General features: G+C 40.7%; 1 long non-coding RNA gene across 1 annotated transcript; it reads left to right on the forward strand.

Annotated features, from left to right (window-relative positions):
• Positions 1-1,159: 1,159 nt before the first annotated feature.
• LOC132693970 (uncharacterized) lies at positions 1,160-19,760 on the forward strand. The gene is made up of 3 exons (XR_009617082.3): positions 1,160-2,564; positions 9,204-9,329; positions 19,389-19,760. It is a non-coding gene; the product is annotated as an uncharacterized LOC132693970 (long non-coding RNA).
• The last annotated feature ends 2,025 nt before the right edge of the window (positions 19,761-21,785 follow it).

A 21,785-nucleotide genomic window follows, 5' to 3' on the forward strand; every position in this document is an offset into this window, starting at 1 on the left:
TTGCAGAAGGAGGGTGGGGCAAGAAGTTATTAGCAAAAGAAAAGATTGTTTCCAGCAAAGTCACATTCCCTTAGGGGGAAAGGCGGGGGTCTTATTAGGTGGGTTACCTCATCTTCCTATGGTGGGAGGAGGGATGGAGAGGGCCCATGTGACCTCATTGGTGCTGCTTAGAAATTTCCTGATTGATAGGTCAAGACTACATGTCTCGAGGAAGGTGGAATTGCCACTAGGTTAAGTATTAAACCCCAGTTTGATGACTTGACCTAAGTGACTCCATGTTGTTGTCGCTTTCTTTTCAACAGTATAAAGAACAATTTCACCCAAACACACTAAATACATATAAGAAATTATGTCAGTACGATAATTTTGGACCCAAACCACTCACCAGTTCACTCAGCAGAGTTTTGGCGTCAAAGCACCAAAGGTAGCAAACTTAAGTTGGATGCCCTGCTCCGATGAACCCAGACACTCTTGCTTTGCCTGTAGACACCAAGCAAGAGTTGGAAACTTACCATCTTCATTTCTTATAAGCCTTTGGTCTGTTGTGTGCACATGCTGCCTCCAAGTAGTTTGCATTGTTTGTGTTCTGCTTCTATTTTTGCTCTAGAGATAAGTTTTCAAGCTTATTTTAAGCAAAATTTGACCTCTCTACTAATGAGCTCGCTCAAAGGTTAAAAAAATCTGTGAAGATGTAAATAATGCAGGACGAATAATGACCTTCCCCATATCAAACTCCCACACTCCTGACTTGTACACATATCACCCACTATTGTTGTCAAAAACATGCCTCAGTGCTTCAGACGCAAAATATAACGTGAAGACAGGCAAAGTTTGGGATAAAGAGGAACTATAGCTTTAATGCTTTGCTGAGCAAAGGAGGCTGAAGCAGGCTATGGCCTTCAGAAAGGGTAATCCACGCCCCCGCCCCCCCATCCCCCCATCCCCCCATCCCCCAGGAAGCGGGTGCGGGTTGGGGGGGGGCGGTCTAAAGGGAAATACAGGACCTACCTGGTTTTGACAGGAATTGTAGATTAGTCATTCTCAAGTTGATCCCGGGTTCCCCAAACAAAAGGCTAAGGAGGGAGGGGGGAGGTTTTCAGCAGGGAGCAAAATGGTTATTTTATTTATTTTTTATCTTTTTTTAAAATATAATTTATTGTCAAGTTGGCTAATATACAGTGTATACAGCGTGCTCTTGGTTTTGCGGGTAGATTCCGGTGACAACCTCTGGATCTTGACCTTAAAACTAGATCATGGTGTGTCTTTCTTTTATAATCTGGGCTCGATAACTATTTCTTGAAAACTAGGTGATCATTAACTCATAGCAACAACATTTTTCTTGTTGCTAAAAAGATGCGAAACTATTTGTTGCTTGAGAAGTATCATGGTGGTACCTACGGCATAAAACACCTTCTCTTCTAGACAGCAAAAGATGCTGACCTTTTGTTTTATGGCGAGAGCACGTAAGGAAGGCTAAATCTGCATCAGACATTTGAATAGATGCTTCAGAGGAATATGGAGGGTGAGGAATGTTTTTAATGACATCCAAGATTAGAATTTGCTCGGAGGAAGTCCGTAACTCCCCAGTATTGTGACTATTTTGCTTACCAGTCTATCCACAGCACTTGACCCTGTGTTTGGTAAATTGTGGCATCGATACATATTTGAGGAATAAATGAAACCTGATTGAGATGCTGCTGCAGCAGAAGCTCCGAGGGAAGATAAAAAAAAAAACTTGAATCAGTATCAAAATCATATGGCTTGGCTAAGTGGTACCTGCCTATGGAATCAAAGATGGATGAGCGATCAATAAATATTGCAGTAGTCTTCAGTTCTTTTTAACTATACCCACCATAGATTAAAAAGTATCAAAAGGGTCAGCAGCAGGGGGGCCTGGGTGGCTCAGTCAGTTGAGCATCTGACTGTTGATACTGGCTCACGTGATCTCCCAGTGGTGAAATAGAGCCCCGAGTCGGGCTCTGCGTTGACAACGTGGAGCCTAATTGGGATTCTCTCTCTCCCTCTCTCTCTCTGCCCCACCTTCTCTCTCTCTCTCTCTCAGTAACTAAATACACATTTTTTTTTTTTTTAAAACAGGGTCAGCAGGAGAATAATGGTACTTTCCCTGCTCCTTTTCCATGCAGAATATTAAATGGAGAAGCCAGACCCACAATGCATTAGGAAGAAAGCTAGCTCAGAATGTGGAGCATCTGTGGAGCAGGCTGATTGAAGGTGGCACAGGAGAAAGTTACCCTTTTTGAAGACGGAGGTGGATACTGTGACTCTGTCCTAGAAGAATCGAGAGGGCAGTCAGTCACAGAGCTTTGTGGAGGTTTGACTATTCAGAGCAGGACTTGGAGAGGTTGGGCAGCTGAAGATTTTACCCTGGGGACTTCAGCTGGGAGCAGTTAATTAGTTGGTTATGCCTTAATGCATCCGGTTGGTCAATTCTTAAGATAGCATGCTATTGTGTCTTCTGAAAGAATGAGCTAGAGCCACAGACCACTGGTTTGGAGTTCCTTCCCAGAATTTTAAGCAAAGAAAGCAAACTGAAGGAAAATAAGGTAAATAAGTAAAATAAATTTATTTGTGTGTGCATATGTGTGTGTACATATATACAAACACATCTCAAAGAATTATATGTGCATAGGAAAAAATCCAAGGTGAACATCAGATGTGTACTCCTCTGAGGTTATGTTTGAAAGGGTTGGCATTTACTTATTTTTCTATATCCTGAACACTGGCCTTCTAGCTAAAAGTTAGACTGCTGCATCATATACAAAACCAAATCCACTTGGACTATATTGCAGAAATCAAAACCAGTAGAAGAAAAGTTAGGAAATGTGTAGATCCACCAGATTGGGATGGGTAGAAAAACTTCCTTAAGTAAGTCAGGAAAATAAGCATCCATAAAGGAAATGATTAATATATCGTTTAATTATACGATCATATATCTACGTTGTTTCTGTGTAAGAAGCACCATAAACAAAGCTGATACAAATGAGGGGTAAAAAAAAAAAAAATCAGTGACATGTGACAAATAGAGATTAATATTAAATACAGTAAAAAAAAATTAAAATGCAAAAGGTTAAATTACTATCTTCACACAAAACTCCTACAAGTTGGAAAATGAGCAAATAAGAGAAAAATAGGAAAAATATAGGAATGGGCAATTTGACAATAAAGGAAGGTAGATAACAATAACAGAAGTTATGCAGTCCTATTAGTAGTCAGGAAAATGCAAAATAAAACAATATGCCATTTGTTACCTAGCAGATTGATGAATATTAAAAAATTAATGATGTCCAATGCCCATAAGTTTATAGGGAAATGCCATTTCTGACACTTTGTTTATGGGAATACAGTGAGCTACAATCTTTTTGGAAGGAACTGGTCAAATGTATTCATTAAAAATATACTTAGACTTTGACATCCCACTTTTGACACTCGCTTACAGAGTCCATGTAATACAGAAGGCAACATACTGAGAAGTTCTCACTTCTTATAAATGTCATTCTCTTGAGTTCACCATCAGAGGTGAATGTAGAATTATTGTAGAGAACACTGCTAAGTCAGGATGAGTTTAAAGCAGAACTGCTCACCTATACCCTTAAGAGATGGAGGTAAGTAGGCCGGTCTGCCTACTAGATACTCAGGGGTTATACATAGCATCCCAATTCCTTTTTTTTTTTTTTTTTTAAGTTTATTCATTTTGAAAGGGACAGAGAGTGTGAGTGGGGGAGGGGCAGAGAGAGAAGGAAAGAGAGAGGCTTCCAAGCAGACTCCATGCTGTCAGCACAGAGCCCGACTCAGGGCTCAAACTCATGAAACCAGGAGATCATGACCCGAGCTGAAACCAAGAGTCAGATGCTTAACTGACTGAACCACCAGGCGCTATTCTGGGAAATCCTTCAAATACTCCCTCAGGGATCTCACTTTCATCCAAGGATCCAGGAGCCACCATGACTAGGCGCCTAAGCTTGGCCAATGAGTTCGTTTACTGGGATTTTTGGACCTGGAAACACTGGAAATCAAGGCAGTTTCTCTCCTATAGTCATATGTGTTGCAAATAAAATCTTGAAACCATTGGCAGTCATTTTCTCTTACACTGTGAAGAACACCATTCTAGAGAAAGAGAAAACACAAAGAGAAACAGAAGTGAAAGCCATAGGGAACATCCTGGGGACATTTAAGTTCCTGAATTGAGTTGTTCCAGGGTGTTCTCTCTGCTGCATTCTGGCCCTCCTTATGACTTGGTCATTCACCTCCTCCTTAGATTCTGTGAGAGACCCCAAGAACCTTCCAGTAGTTGTTTGTTTGTTTGTTTGTTTTGTTTTGTTTTGTTTTTGCTTAAGCCATTTTAACTTGTTATTATCCCTTATAACTGATAGCATCCTAACTAACAGAGACTTCTTGTTAAATAGTTAACTTCTTGGTAAGAATATGAAATGTTCTGCCCCACCTGTGGACCACAGGCCAATAGTCATAAAGTCTAGAGTGAAGGTAGATATTTGTCCTTGTCACTTCACTTGAGCTCTGACATCACCTCTGGAACATGCCAATTTCCCATCCCACAGCCCTGCCCTAAAGCTCACGTCCACTTTGCTCAATTCTATGTAACTTCTTTAAGACTGACTTTTTCGGGAAAGGGAGAGAAGAGAAAAAGGAGGGTTCCTAGGGTTTCCAACAGAGCATCGAGGATGCAGAGCTATCATATGGCAGAGACCAAATGAGCACGTACCTGACTGCGTCAGTCCAGTATCGTACCGCTGAACGTCATGAGGCACTGTACTGGTCGGAACTATTATAGCTATCTATCTAAACAGTTTTTAAGCTTAGCTGCACATTTTAAAATTTGTATTCATAATGGATTGTTTGAAGGCAAAAGTGCAAGAAACTCTGACGTGGAAATATATCCTCATAAGAAACGCAGATTTGACTGCGTGAAAATTTAAAACTTCCAGCCACCAAAACCCAAAAGGAAAAACAGAGAAAAACTGACAACTAGGCAAAGCTATTTTTTTTTAATTTTTTAATGTTTATTTATTTTTGAGAGAAAGAGAGAGGGGGATGAACAGAGAGGGGGAGACACAGAATCCGAAGCAGGCTCCAGGCTCTGAGCTGTCAGCACAGAGCCCGATGCGGGGCTCGAACTCACCAAATGTGAGATCATGACCCGTGTGGAAGTGGGATGCTTAATCAACTGAGCCACCCAGGCACCCCTAGGCAAAACAATTTTTAAAGTTTAACAGAGTTGATACCCTTAAGGGATTGGGCTAGACAGAATAAACAAAGAGCTGGCATTGTCTGAGTTTTTCATTCACCTAAAAGAGCCAGTGTTCAGGGGAACATATCCCACATTAACATTACGTAGACAAAGGGACGAGAATAGGTGACTATAGATGATCACATCTGAAAAGATTCCTTTCAGGGTCTATACTGTGTCCAGAGAGACCACCTAGGGAGTTATTGTATCCCAATTGATAAACAATGTGGAAAAAGCACTTTAACACACACAATATACGTGAGGTGAGAGCCCTCACCTTTGGTCCGGGTGACAGCTTCTGGGCCTCTCTGGTCTGGCAATTCCCCAGAGGCTGGAGGGCTATCTGCATTTCTCCTCAGAAGGGTAATTTCATCCATGCTCTTCCTAAACCACCTGGATGAAGATTTTTAACTTGTGCCTTTGGGGTTCCCTGGAAGGCCTGGCAAGAGGACGGGATTTGAAGCCCAGGAAGGAAGGCTGTGGAGTTACCTCTGGGGCAGACACTATTCTCTGAGGTGCTATGTCCTCTTCGCCGCCGTTAAAAGTGAACTATTAAAAGGAGACTCAAATAAGCTAAAAATTTAATTAACAACGCAATGAGCTCATCAGAACCGGCAGATATAATCAAAACAGTACAGAACGACCCCCAGCCCGGCCTGAATCAGGAAACACCGAAGGCGATGTGATGTGCGCGGAGTAGTAACCTATGTGACCCGCAGGCGATGCGACAGGCAGGCGGGGGCTTGTCTTCACCAGGGTTGTAAAGCAAGGTCCTGAGGCCTCAAGGCTCAGGCCCGAGAGTGCTCCCTTGGGCTACCCTGTAGGCTCTGCACTCTGATTTCCTGAAGGGCCTGAATAGGCTCACATACTGTTTGCCAGTTCTCTGCATTCTCCCTTGACCCCCTAGGGAGTCTCAGGCGGATTTCAGAAACACTTTTTTGTTTCTGTGAAAAGTGGAGTTTGTGAACCAATGGCACGAGCGGCTGTCCCATTTTAGATTCTGCTCTTGGGGAATAATCATCTGGTCTCCATCCAAATCTCCGTCCGTCCAAGTTCCAGGTTTATAAATGATTTCTTTATAGTGTTAAAACATACACTGAGATATAGTAAACATTTTAAGAGTTTGTTGGAACAAAAACCGATTCACATAGGGCAGTTCCAGGCCTGAAATGGTTAGGATCACTCCACTGTCAGAAGCCTGGAGGTAGACTTTTTTTTTTTTTTTTTTTGTGGGGGGTGGGGAGGCGGATATATTTAATTTTTTTTTTATTTTATTTACTTATTTTTAAATTTATATTCAAGTTAGTTAGCATATAGTTAGTGCAATAATGATTTCAGGACTAGGTTCCAGTGCTTCATCCCCCATGGATAACACCCAGTGCTCAACCCAACAAGTGTCTTCCTTAATGCCCCTTACCCATTCAGCGCATCCCCCCTCCCACAACCTTTCCAGCAACCCTCAGTTTGTTCTCTGTATTTAAGAGTCTTTTATGCTTTGTCCCCTTCCTTGTTTTATGTTATTTTTACTTCCCTTCCCTTATGTTCATCTGCTTTGTCTCTTAAAGTCCTCATATGAGTGAAGTCATATATTTGTATTTCTCTGACTGACTAATTTCACTTAGCATAATACCCTCTAGTTCCATCCACGTAGTTGCAAATGGCAAGACTTCATTCCTTTTGATTGCTGAGTAATATTCCATTGTGTATATATACCACATCTTCTTTACCCATTCATCCGTCGATGGACATTTGGGCTCTTTCCATCCATTGGCCATTGTTGATAGTGCTGCCATGAACACTGGGGTGCATGTGCCCCTTCTAAATAGCATACCTGTATCCTTTGGATAAATCCTTAGTAGTGCAATTAATGGGTCATAGGTAGTTCTATTTTTAATTTTTTGAGGAACCTCCATCCTGCTGGGGTTAGACTTTTAAAGAAAAGAGGCAGAAACAAAACAAAGAAATGATTAAATTGGCTACAGCTTCAGCCATTGCGTTATTTGGGAAAAACCTAGTTGTCTATGATTGGTTGTTCTTAGATTTTGATTTCTTAACCTCGAAGCGTTTACAGGTTTCGTTTTGGGTTTGCTTGCACAGGCTGCTGAAGTGTGGGAACCACCTCATTCTGATGGCCTCCTTGTGTAATTAGTTTGGCAATGAACACTGGAGGTTGGTGTCACAGAAGTTTCAGCGTCTATTACCTGTCTCAGAGGTGGCCACACTGACTGGAAGTATCATAGCTTTTTCTGTGGATAACTTCTCTTTAGAATTTTATAGAAAACCAGTTTGCTTCGGTGGGAGGTAATCTCATTAAAGTCACGATCGAGAATAAATGGTGTCCCAGGAGACAGCTATCTTTGAAAGTAGGCTCTGACATTTTGCTAATCTGTAAGCACATTTTAAAGCAGCTGCACATATAAACTCCTTTAGAAATTGCTGATTTGGGGTATTAGTGATAACATAATTCAATTCAGTTAGGTTGAGGTTAAAAGTTGGCATAATAGTATACCTACAAAAGTGTTGCATCAAATAAATTACACATTGGGTGTTTCCCAATCTCATGATACTCTGATATCTGCTGAGCTCAGAACAGCCAACTCTCAGTCAGAGAGGAGCTAATCCAAAATCCGTTTCACGAGGCTTCATACATTCTAGATCCTACCACACTATGAGCAGGGGGAACGATGGGAGTGACATTCAGACCAGTTGTTCACCTTTGGTTTTCTTCTTTGCTTTTTAGAGAAGATCAAAACTTAGGTGTAAGTTACTTGTAGGCTTCAGTCTTTCTTGCCTTGTTACCACAGTTTTTGGAGAATATGTGCTTGATAATTACCAACACGATCCTCATTTAGTGTCATCACAGAAACAAAAGACACTCAGACCCAGGACAGGGGACAGACAGCCAAGGCCCACAGGATTTGTTTTCTCGAGGAAAAAAAAAAAAAAATCAAAAATTCAAATCAGTGAGAGGGGGGAACCAAACAAACATGCTCCAGATGTGACTCGTATTGTATGAGGTTAGCAGTGGCTGGAGTGTCCCATTCAGCTAACAGGGTCAATGTCAGAGGGGAGCAAATAAGTGTTGCCTGGCAGGGAGTGGTTTCCTACGGAGCGTTTAGCATGTCTCCGTGACCGGGTTTATAAAATCAAGAAGATCCTGTCTAAATCTGTGGATGTCACTCAATTTGAGGGCCAACATTTTGGAGAGAGGGGCTGGGATAATGGTAGGGTTGCAAGATAAAAATCAGGACGTCCAGTTAAATCAGAATTAGATGAACAACGATACATTTCTCAGTATAAGTATGTTCCAAATGTTACATGCTAAAAGATCACTTGCTGTTTTTCTGAAATTCAGACTTCACTGTTTTTATTGCTAAATCTGGCAACCCTGGACAGGTGAGTTATTGAGGAAAAGAGTGTAAACAGTGAGAGAAAGGTATGAAATTCAGAGTGGTGAGCGTCTTTTTTTTTAGAACTCAAAATCACCCCCTAAAGCTGAAGAAATATGTGGACTGTAGCATAATGAAGTTGGGTGAGAGAAGCATGTTAAGACCGAAAAGATGGGAAAACAATGAGAATCCTAGTAGTGAGCTCCAAAAGGGCAGTTTTCTCTTTAACCATCAGGGCACTCTCCCTCTGCAATCTCTCACTTTGAGTAGATCAGCATTAACTGATTTTTGAATGAATGAACCCTCTCCTTAACGCTATTCCCTTTTCCAATGCCTTTACAAGGTTCTTAAAAACTATTGGCTTCCTTCTGTAAGGAATTCATGACACTTACCTATTTCTTAGGGAAAAGAGCAGGGAATCTGTGTAGTGAGAAAGTACCTACGTTTGGGTGGGTCGCCCAGTGCACAGGAGCGCAAGGGCGCAACTTGCCTCCTTGAGATAAATCTACTCCCATGACATCTTTCCAAACACTCTGAATTTTTCCTAGAAAGGAGAAAGGATTCAACCAACAAGTTAATCAGAAGAGATCCGACTCGAAAGAAGAAAATCAGACAGCAGCTATTGAAGGGCAGGGCTCCTAGAACCTTCTCAGCGGGCATGCGGGCCTTAAGAGGTAAGCTTTGGGACTGCCCTGTTGTTATTTTTGTCATCTCCCTGCTATTGTTTCCCCGTAATGTTTCTCACGGTGATTGACACACAAGCCCTTAAAATAAGAAGGATCAGTGGGTCTGTCTGCAGAATGACAGCATGGAAGAAGACATTCAGAAGCTAGCCTGATATGGAAGGGGAGAAGTATAATGGCCACTCCAGCTGCTACCCCATTCCAACACAAGAAAGGGTGTGTCTGAGTCGAAAGACAGTAAAAGAATGAGCCCGATCTTAGGGAATGGAGATGTGACTCTAAAATCCACTGAAAACATTTGTAAATTGTATCTATGCATTTTTTTTTTTTTTGGTGGAAAGATCCATATCTTTGATCACGTATTTTTTAAAATATTTATTTATTTATTTACTTATTTACTTATTTATTTATTTGAGACAGAGAGAGAGAAAGGGAGAGAGAGAGAGAGAGCATGAGCAGGGAAGGGGCAGGGAGGGAAGGAGAGAGAGAATCCCAAGCAGACTCTGTGCTGTCAGCTCAGGGCCCCATGTGGGGCTCCATCTCAAGACCCTGAGATCATGACCTGAGCTGAAATCAAGAATCAGATGCTTAAATGACTGACCCGCCCAGGCGCCTCTGATGATATTTTAAAGATGTCTTAAAGATGCCTATGATTGAAGGTTGGATAGGTGAAACTGGGCTTTGAGGAACCGTTGGGGAAACCTTTGCCTGCTCTTGGAAGCAATAAGACCTCAGTGTTGAATTTTTTTCATGGCAGCCATATTGGTTCCATACCATTTTCTAATTCTTAAAGCAGTAAAATATTCACTTAAGTTTTAAATATATTTTTTTAATTGTTTTTTAAATGTTTATTTATTTTTGAGACAGAGAGAGACAGAGCATGAACGGGGGAGGGTCAGAGAGAGAGGGAGACACAGAATCCGAAACAGCCTCCAGGCTGTGAGCTGTCAGCACAGAGCCCGACGTGGGGCTCGAACTCACAAACCACGAGATCATGACCCGAGCCGAAGTCGACTGCTTAACCGACTGAGCCACCCAGGTGCCCCTTAAGTTTTAAATATATTAAGGCTTATTGAACGACATGGAAAATCCTTGTGTTCTCTTTGTCTATTCAGACATTGAGTGTCTAGCAAAGGGAAGTAAGAGGATAATGAACATGTTTACCTACTTCACAATTTCATTCAAGGTGAGTCCCCTCTGTTCAACTACCTCGGATTAGTAATTATTCTTTCATAGATACCAGGGCTTTCTGATATCTTTGGCATAGCTTCAGAGCCTGATTGTGGGGTGACGTAGCTTAAGCCACCACCTGCCAGCAGAAGTAGTTGTTGTAGACATACAATCGAATCCTCGTGGCAACGCTTGCACGTGGAATTTTTTTGTCTGAGGACAAAGCCTCTATCATAGAAAACATAGCACCTACACTCACCAAGAATCTAGGTGCAATGGAGGGAGGTGGAGGTGAACCTCATGAAGTCTAGAGATAACACATTTGTCACATTCCAAGTGCTGAAAATAAGTGTTCTTGCACCTCCCGAGTTCTCTCAAAGCAAGGTGCAATGACAAGCTAACATCTAGCTTTCAGTTACCACTTTGCCGCAGGGAAGAATTTTAAACTATGATGTGTATGAAATTAGATTTATAAAAACATCCCCTTGAAAGAAACATAACTACAAAGGGAGCTTAAATGTCACCGCATATCATGGCAATGTGTCACCAATTAAATAATTTAGAAACCAGTGATGTTCTATTCCAGCCAATGAGTGGTCGCACATACATACATTTTGCAGTGCACTTTCCCCATTTTAAATAAAACTGTATTTCTCGTAGATAGCAGACACTCAGGTAAATCCTTTATTTTATTTTATTTTATCTTATTTTATTTAAAAAAATTGTTTTTAATGTTTATTTATTTCTGAGACAGAGAGAGACAGAGCATGAGCGGGGGAGGGGCAGAGAGAGAGGGAGACACAGAATCTGAAGCAGGATCCGGGCTCTGAGCTGTCAGCACAGAGCCTGACGCGGGGCTCGAACTCACGAACCGTGAGATGATAACCTGAGCTGAAGTCGGTCGCTCAACCGACTGAGCCACCCAAGCGCCCCTAAATCCTTTATTTAAATAAAATTTTTACAATCCAGGGTTCTAATTGTTACACCTTGATATACATTCGCCTTGAATGTTGGGTGCAATCCTATTTGAAGCAAGTTGGTTGGGCACCCAAGGATGTTGCCTACTTCTGTTTAACCCAGAGGGCCAGAATGGTCTGTCTGGCCATGTCCATTTCCTTCTTTCACCCTATATACCTTCATCTGGCAGCTGTGCTTTGCCTAGATGAGGAAACAGTTTGTGACACCTACAGGATTTGCTTCCTTCAGAGAGTCCTCTCCAACCACTTAGGGATAAAACACCACTTTTCTCTGTTGCTATAGTTACAGACAGCCTGTTCAGTGTGCACCTTTCTCAAAATATGGTGAGCTCTTTCAAGGAACCACCTTTGTGTCCCAAGATCTGATACACAGTAGGTGCGTCCAAAATGTGAGCTGAATGAATAGGTTGAAGTAAAAATCAGGCAAAGGGCATGGAGGAGCTGGAAGCATTTGGCAACCCCACCACTGCAGTGTGGTGAATAGCGCCCCCCAGCCCTTGCCCCGCAAACACCCGATCACGTGCACCCAGAACCTCGGAATGTGACTTTATTTGAAAATAGGGTATTGACAGATGCAGTTAGTTTATGATTTCCAGATGCAATCATCCGGGATGTAGGGCAAACCTACATCCAGTGACTGGTGTCCTCTTAAGAGAAAGGAAGGAGCGATTGGGAGACAGACATGCACTGGGGAAGGAGGAAGGCCATGTGAAGGAAGATAAAGGCAGATATTGGGCTTCTGCCGCCACAGACCACGGGCAGAAACCACCCGAAGCTCAGAGAATCAGGGCACCTGGTTGGCAGAGTCAGTTAAGCGTCCGACTCCCGATCTTATGGTCTGTGAGTTCGAGCCCCACACTGGGCTCTGTGCTGATGGTGTGGAGCCTGCTTGGGATTCTGTCTCTCCTCTCTGCCCCTCTCCAGCTTGTGCTGTCTCTCTTGCTCTCCCTCAAAATAAATAAATAAACTTAAATTAAATAAAAAAAAAATATGAGAGAATCAAGGGAAAATGCTCCCCAAGTACATTTAGAGGGAGCATGGGCTGCTGACACCTTGACTTCAGATTTCTTACCTCCAAATCTGAGAGAGAACACATTGCTGTTGTTTTAAGCCATCACGTTTGTGGCAATTTATTATGGCAGCCTGGGAAACTGATACACCAAAATGTGCCCACAGCTGTGAGCCTAGATGATCACCAAGGGACAACCGACTCACGTTCCCTTCTCGTTCCCAAAGAATGACGAAAAAATGCATGAGATTGAGTGCGCAATACCATGCACTGGGTCATACACAGAACTTTGTATGTGTCATTGCTAAAATCACTTCTCTATTTGACAAATGAGGACATTGAGGTTGACAGAGCAAATGACTGGTGTCAAAAAGTATGTCATAGGGGCGCCCGGCTGGCTCGGTGGAAAGAGCATGTGACTCTTGATCTTGAGGTTTGGAGTTCGAGCCCCGTGTTGGGTGTAGAGATTACTTCAGACTTTATATTTTTTTATTTATTTTTTTTTAACGTTTATTTATTTTTTTGAGACAGAGAGAGACAGAGCATGAACAGGGGAGGAGCAGAGAGAGAGGGAGACACAGAGTCCGAAACAGGCTCCAGGCTCCGAGCCGTGAGCACAGAGCCCGACGCAGGGCTCCAACTCACAGACCGCGAGATCATGACCTGAGCCGAAGTCGGACGCTCAACTGACTGAGCCACTCAGGCGCCCCTTGAATGCGTGATTTTATTACCTTGACCATCTCACTGTGTCGCTGATTCTCCTAGGACACCAAAATAATAGAGAAGTATGCTTATTTTGTCTGATTCCAGAGGTAATTTTTACAGAACGCTTTTGAGATGCAAAGCAAGTCTGATGGCCAAAATACAACATAACCTGCCACCCTTTGTTCTCCTTGGATCCCAGCGAGACTGCGGCAAAGCCGCCCTGTTTTGTCTACATTGTTTGATTATTGTCTGCGTTCTGCCCTTCTATGTATAGGCAGTTCAGTTCGGAAGGGACCTTTTCAGGGGTCACAATTATGCAAGTGCAGCTTGAAAAATACTGTAGCTTGATAAATGCTCACTATCCTGGTACAACCAACAGATCTTAGTGGGTTCCCCCCCACCCCGCCCTTTGCCAGAATTGTATCAGTTTTTCCACACACATGTAGGACAATAAATAAAGAGTGGAGGCCCAAAGGAGCTTGCGATATGATTGGGGTAAGAAGCTTCAGTTGGCCTTAAATGTCAAACCATATCCTTCCTGAATAATCAAGAATGTCGGTGTCTATTACTTTCTACTTCTTGGCGTGTAACTTGCACAAACCTCAAGTTTCACAGGATGTATTTTCTAGGTGGAAAGTCTTTCTAGAGACCTTCAGTTTTTCTACATTTACTTTTTAGAGTATTTGAATGAATTGAAAGAATTCAAATACTTTACTAATATATGTTAGTAATTCAAATTGTATAAACAGGGACCAAAGTGAACAAGATATTGAAACAAATTGCAGATGTAACTACCTTCTCCAGTCTTCACAATTGCTCCCAACACTGCAGTGTTAGTATGCTTGATCCAAGCAGGGCCAATCACAGTCTCTTCTTTTTATGCTTCCCTCCTGGGCATAGATGATTGGTTCAAATGTGGGCCTCCGGTCCAAAGTTTGGAAATGTACCTAAAATTAGAGGTGTGGATATGTACCTAAAAATACATTAATTTCCTTTTGTGTGACAGAAACTGAGAGCTGGTAATATAGGAACGATTGGTGCCCCTGGTCCTGAGGAGTAGGCAAAGTGGCTTGGTAATGGGAGAAATGAATGAGAGACACCCAAAGGAAAAGAAAATCAAGGAGCAGGAAAAAAAAAAAAAAAAAAGACATTTGATGGATTCCCCCAGTGCTCTGCCAGTTTCTTGCTGACTCTCAGTTATCTATTGTTATGTAACAGATTAACTCAACACTAAATTAATGAAGAGCATTTATTTTCCCATAATTTCTGCAAGTTGGGAATCTAGACGTGACTTAACTGGACCCTCTGTCCCCAGATCCCTCAAAAAATTAAAGTCAAAGTGCTGACCACAGCTGTACTCTCATCAGACATCTCAACTAGGGAAGGATATTTTCCAGGCTCTCACATAGCAGACGGCAGAATTCTGTTCTTGCCGGGAGTTACATTAAGAACCTTGGTTCCTCTTGAGCTGCTGGCCAGAGGCTGCCCTCGGTTCCTTGTCACGTAAGCTGTTTCACGGGGCAGCTCAAAATATGGCATCTGTCTTCATCAGATTGGAAAGAGAAAGAAAATGGAAGACACAGTCTTTTATAACTTAATCTTGGAAGAGATATCCCATCACTTTTGCTAAGTTCTATTTATTAGAAGTCACTAGATCCAGCCAGCCCACACTCTTGGGGAGGGGATGATATTTGGTAAAAAATATTACGAGTCAGGGATCACTGAAAGCCATTTAAAAAGATTTTTTTAATGTTTATTTATTTTTGAGAGAGAAAGAGAGAAAGACAGAGTGTAAATGGGGGAAGGGCAGAGAGAGAGAGAGGAGACACAGAATCCAAAGCAAGTTCCAGGCTCTGAACAGTCAGCACAGAGCCTGACGTGGGCCTCAAACTCATGAAACACAAGATTCCGACTTGAGGGAAAGTCACACACTTAACTGACTGAGCCACAAGGCTTCCCAAGAGCTATTTTAAAAACAACTTAATACACTGACATCTCTCAGCCTTTAGGTACTGTGAAATAACCCCAGTATCTTTGCAATGAATCTTGATTTTTTTCTTAAAGTAGCCAAATTGGTTTCTATTCTTTACAGCCAAAACTTCTTACATGTATCCTATAGTTTAATAAAATTCATCTTTCAAATCAAGAGGTAATTGAATTATAAGACAACTTATTACTACACTTCTAAATTGCCTACACACACACACACACACACACACACACATACACACCCCTACCTAACAGATTATTTAACAGGGATAAAGCCTGAGATCCGAGAAAACAAAATATTAAGGACTCTTACCAACAGGAAAATCAATACAAGAAAATAAAAATCTCTGAAATCTTTAGGTAATCAGTGAATATAACAATGATTAGTGGCCTTTCTTACTCTTTTTGACTACTTGTCTTTTAATCCCTAAATGCTACCATGGAGGAAACTTATTTTACTGTCTTTTAATTTTCCAAACATCTTAGTTTTCTCTCCTCATATTGTGAAACAGAAAAGCAGACAAACAAACAAACAAAATAATATAACCCTATGACCAATTCGATATTTCTCCCTGCTTCAGAGTATGAGGTGTGTTTTTGTGGCCATTATAAAAATTGAAAAAAAAAGAATTAAACTCCCTTATCTTGGGTTACTCTATCCATCTGTAGGAAGTAGAGTAGCTTTTCAAAAAAACCTTTAGCAAAAAGTCCCCTCCCCGGTTTTTCCTGCATACATTAACCTCAAGCATTTACTTCCTTCCATATTATTTGTACATTTAACCTCAAATTTTCACCCAAGAATTCACAAGCCAATATAAGAAGAGCATAAATGTTAACCATCTGTAGACCAGGCTTGGCAAGCTTCACGGTGGATGAAAACCTCTCATCTCACAGAACTGACAAAGGACTATCATATCCACCAGAAGCTGAAACATCGCCCCCCGCCCACGTCTCACCCTCCAGTGAGGAATTCTATAAATATGCACCTCAACCACATAAACATTTTCTTTTTGGTTTCTGGATTGGAGTTTATCTTTTCGGTGCAAGATCAATTTAGCTTTGCTCCGAAAAATTCACAAGAAATCAAAAAAACTGGTTTAAAAAGCCAGCAAAGAGACGTAATGGGCATAATTGCCCAAACATGCCAGGACAAGACCATGTGTTGGAGTTTATTTAAGAAAGCAGAGAAATTCCCAAAGGATTACATCCAGTTGGTTTCTCATTTTGGTAAAGATTTCTTGTGTCTATTGGTTCTGTCAATTAAAATAGACCCTGCAGGAAACAACGATATTATAAACCCTGTCCAGAAAACCTCCGAAATAGAAAAGAAAATTTAATGCCACCAAAAGGGGTGGGAGGGCAAATGCAGAACATCTTTTCCCCAGGTGTCTGCTCTAGATCTTGACAATTTAAAAAATGGGAGCAGGGGGGAGAAGAAAAGAAAAAAAAGAAAATTCTCACATAGGCTTTTTCCACTGAAGATGACGTATGTTTCTTCTACTTTTCCTCAGTTGAAAGTCCCCCAAACAGCATACATAAGTACAAAAATCCTTCTTACAACCAGCCATTTTTTTATACCACTGGTTTCACCTGTCTTGCAAATGCTGGTTGGGGCTTGACTGGGCAATCCTGCTGATGTTCTCCAACAGTGTATCTATCCACCATATCATCCTGATTGGCGCATCCTGTCTTCAAGTACATGATGCCCTGCCTCACGGATAACACCAGATGGGCCAGTAAATCTTAATCTTGACTATACATTAGAATCATCTGGGAAAGCTTTAGAAAATAAATCTCAATTTCCAGGCTGCGCCCTTGGCCAATTTCTTCAGAATCGCTAGTGGTGGGATTCAGGCACTGATATTTTTTAAAGCTCCCTAATGTCTATAATGTGTATCCAAAGCTGAAAGCCACTGCTAGATGCCATTTTGGCATATTAACTCTGACCTTGACTGATGAAAGCTGGTGAACTATTAGGGAACTTAAGATATAGTGTTATATCCATGACACCTCAATATTTAAAAAAAAAATTTTTGGATGTTTACTTATTTTTTGAGAGAGAAGGAGAGACAGAGTGTGAGTGGGGAGAGGCAGAGAGAGAGGGAGACACAGAATTCGAAGCAGGCTCCAAGCTCCGAGCTGTCAGCACAGAGCCCGACGCTGGGCTGGAACTCACGAACCCGGAGATCATGACCTGAGCCAAAGTTGGACACATAACCAACTGAGCGACCCAGGAGCCCCATCTCAATAATTTTTTTTAATTAAAAAAAAAAAAAAAGAAAAAAAGAAATGAATTTTCCCTTGGAAATACAATACTACCTGCTTGTTTAAGACATTAACACAAACTTACTGGGTCTTTTCTGTTTCCTTAAGGAAACACACTCCACAAAATTCCATGAATTGTAGCAGACACGTTCTTCTCTCTTACGGAAGAGCAGCCCATCAGGTTCATTGGAGGAAAAAAAAAAAAAATGGTGCTGTTTCTGATAAAATACCAAAGAGAACACTGTAACAAAAGTACTGATTCATAACCAGGGTAAAAGTGCTTATGGAACACCACAAATGTGAGAAACAATCTTTTCACCAATAAGTTAACCCTGACGAAGTAATGATAGGATATTGAAGTCTGGAAGGAAACTTGTAAGATGTGCAGTCATACCCATACTATGCCTGGAGAAACGGAGTCAGCAGGAGGTGGTTAGGCCAATGTTCTACCACTCAAGGGCTGTTACAAAAGCCATCCTTCTCATTCCTAGTCCAGGGATCGCGTTTTCAATGGATGCAAAAGTGATTCATTTTGTGTATGGCCAATACGAAATGCTCAATATATGGTAGCGATTGATTGAGGTAATGCGGTAGGAATGATTTTACCGGTAATAATAATGTCCACAAAGCTTTATTCAGGGTTATGGGCACTACTTTAAAGTACTTCACAAATAAAAACAACGGTTTCTTTTGTTGGTGACACCTCACTTATTTGAAGCCTAGGAAGTTTAAGAGCAAAATAATGAAAGAGGGGCAGTAAAAAAGGCTTTTATTAGAGCTGCAATGAAAACTTGAAATAGCCCTTTACTATTGAATGGCTCATCAACTGTAATCAGTCATAAGATATATACAATGCCATCTGACTTTATCCTTTATCTAGAAGATCCTAGAGTATCATTTTCCTGATGAAAATACTTTGTATATCTATAAATATATATTAAAGAGTTAAAAGTACTTTCATATGTTACTTAATTTAATTCTCATTTATAGTAAAAAATATAGGTATTATTACTCCTTCTTTATAATTAAAAAACATAAGTTTAGAGAATGAGAGGGATGGCTAAGTGGCTCAGCTAATAAGTAGCAGAGCTAACATTTCACTGCAGGTTTTCTATGGTTGAGCCCTTCATTAAGTTACATAGTTGGCCCATGTCACACTAGCCTTTTGAATAATTGACTTTACGGAGCTACAGTGTAATGCTATGTCCTTGGCTTTCATTGAGCAAAAGGAAATCTTTCTCCGTTTGAAATCTTGCTTTTTGAAAACATGGTACCTCATTACGTTTTTGAGTATTTCTTATTAAAGGCTTTGGACACAAATTATTCTCAGAATTCAGAACCAGGAAAGTATCTATATCAACTAACAAGCTGGGAGCTTCCTTTCATTAGATTAGGAGAGCTACACGACCCACGGCTTCTCGAAAACTCAAAGCAAAGTTCTTATACTTGCTCATTCTGGCTTTTCTCAGTCCAGTTTTCTGTGATGTACCATCACCCCTTCTTTCCCTCCACACCCCCAAGACCACTACCACTATTATATGGGACTTTTTCTTTTCCATATTTGTCAATGATTCAATTTAATTGTACTGGGACTGTGGTAGACATCTGTAGTGTTCGACTACGTGAAAGCTATTTACCCCTTTTGTGGTAATAGAGTGTCATTATTTCTCGGTTGCTTCGTTTCTGCCATTCTCAGTCCATGTGGTTTAGAGGGAATTAGTCCTGGCCTTTTGGAGTCAAGGGTGGGAACATGACACAGGCCAGGCCAATCAATGGGCTCTGTTGCTCTGATCACTGTAACTGGATCAAGAATGAGCCATGATATTAACATAAGGTCTATCAAAGCCTTTCACTACCATGACTGTGAAGACGGTGTTAATTTTCAGAATATGGGCATGAGAAACTAGAGTTTTAGGCTGCCATTTTGTTCCACAGGTGCTTGACAATGGAGCCAACCCAAAGGAAAGCAGACCTGAGATGTGAAGACAGGGAAACAGATACCTGATGACTTCTTTGAATCCCGGATTTAGTTGTGTTAGATGTGAGTTCTACCTCAGGACTTCAACTAGATGGACTGATAAATTCCCTTTTGTGCTTAAACCATCGTAGTTGGGGTTTGCTGGACCTTACAATCCAATATGGGTTAACAAATATAATGATTTTTTTTTTTCTGATTTTATTTATTTATTTACTTATTTAATTTCATTTTATGTTATTTATTGTTTAATTTACATCCAAGTTAGTTAGCATGTAGTGCAACAATGATTTCAAGAGTAGATTCCTTAATGCCCCTTACCCATTTAGCCCTCCCCCCCCACAACCTCTCCAGCAACTGTTTGCTCTCTATATTTAAGAGTTTCTTATGTTTTTGTCCCCCTCCCTATTTTTATATTATTTTTGCTTCTCTTCCTTTATGTTCATCTGTTTTGTACCCTGAAGTCCTCATATGAGTGAAGTCATATGATATTTGTATTTCTCTGACTCAAAAATTTTGCTTAACATTATACCCTTCAGTCCATCCACGTAGTTGCAAATGGCAAGATTTCATTCTTTTTGATTGCTGAGTAATACTGCATTATATATATATATATATATATATATATATATATATACACACACACACACACCACATCTTCTTTATCCATTCATCTGTTGATGGACATTTGGGCTCTTTCCATACTTTGACTATCGTCATAAACATTGGGGTACATGTGCCTCTTCAAAACAGCACATCTGTATCCCTTGGATAAATACCTAATAGTACAATTGCTGGGTCATAGGGTAGTTCTATTTTTAATTTTTTGAGGAATCTCCATTCTGTTTTCTGGAGTGATTGCATCAGTTTGCTTTCCCACCAGCAGTGCAAGAGAGATCCTCTTTCTCTGCATCCTCACCAACATCTCTTGTTGCCTGAGTTGGTTTTAGCCATTCTGACAGGGGTGAGGTGGTATCTCATTTTGGTTTTGATCTGTATTTCTCTGATGACGAGTGATGTTGAGCATTTTTTCATGTGTCGGTTGGCCATCTGGATGTCTTCTTTGGAGAGGTGTCTATTCGTGTCTTTTGCCCATTTCTTCACTGGACTATTTGTTTTTTGGGTGTTGAGTTGTATAAGTTCTTTATAGATTCTGGATACTAACTGACTATCTGATATGTTGTTTGCAAATATCTTCTCCCATTCCGTTGGTTGCCTTTTAGTTTTGCTGATTGTTTTCTTTGCTGTGCAGAGATGCTTTTTATTTTGATGAGGTCCCAGTAGTTCATTTTTGCTTTTGTTTCCCTTGCCTCTGGAGACGTGTTAAAAAGAAATTGCTGCAGCTGAGGTCAAAGAGGTTTTTGCCTGCTTTCTCCTCGAGGATTTTGACGGCTTCCTGTCTTACACTTAGGTCTTTCATCCATTTTGAGTTTTTTTTGTGTGTGTATGGTGGAAGAAAGCAGTCCAGGCTCATTTTTCTGCATGTCTCTGTGCAGTTTTCCCAGCACCATTTGCTGAAGAAACTGTCTTTATTCTATTGGATATTCTTTCCTGCTTTGTCAAAGATTAGTTGGCCATATGTTTGTGGGTCCATTTCCGGGTTCTCTATTCTCTTACATTGATCTGAGTGTCTGTTTTTGTGCCAGTACCATACTGTACTGATGATTACAGCTTTGTAATACAGCTTGAAGTCTGGGATTGTGATGCCTCCTGCTTTGGTTTTCTTTTTCAAGATTGCTTTGGCTATTCGGGGTCTTTTCTGGTTCCATACAAATTTTAGAATGGTTTGTTCTAGCTCTATGAAGGATGCTGGTGTTATTTTGATAGGGATTGTCATAATGATTTATTTTTTACCATTATAAATTCTATTTGAAAGTAGGCAGGACACATATGAAAATAAATGCACACTATATGCAGATTTTTATTCTTAAGATAACAATTAATCAAGACAAGGTTTTGGTATTCCAGTGGTTATGTCGGTCATCAATGCTTCTTTCACAAGGACTGAAATATAGTATCATTACAATTCATCCTTTCTTTGTTTTCTTTTTGCTCATTGGACAGAACATAGCAAAATAAAAAATGTGCTCATTTTCTTCCACTTTGGTAATAAATCTGAAACCATTGTCAATAGAATACTTTTAAATTTCTAATAAATGGATTCTATGCACATTGCACCTTTTTGAAACAAAGATGTTTCAGCTCTTACAACGCCAAGATGCTCAAGTTAAATTTAAAAGTCTTTTCTGGACCAGTTATAGCACTCTGGGACTTCCCTGCTACCTTACTTATGTCAAGCTATCTCTGATTTCTTTTCCAATAATGCCAAGTACATGAACCATTCCTGATTAGCTTTA

This window comes from Panthera onca, chromosome B4 (genome assembly GCF_046562875.1).
Source record: "Panthera onca isolate mPanOnc1 chromosome B4, mPanOnc1 haplotype 2, whole genome shotgun sequence".
Classification (NCBI taxonomy): domain Eukaryota; kingdom Metazoa; phylum Chordata; class Mammalia; order Carnivora; family Felidae; genus Panthera; species Panthera onca.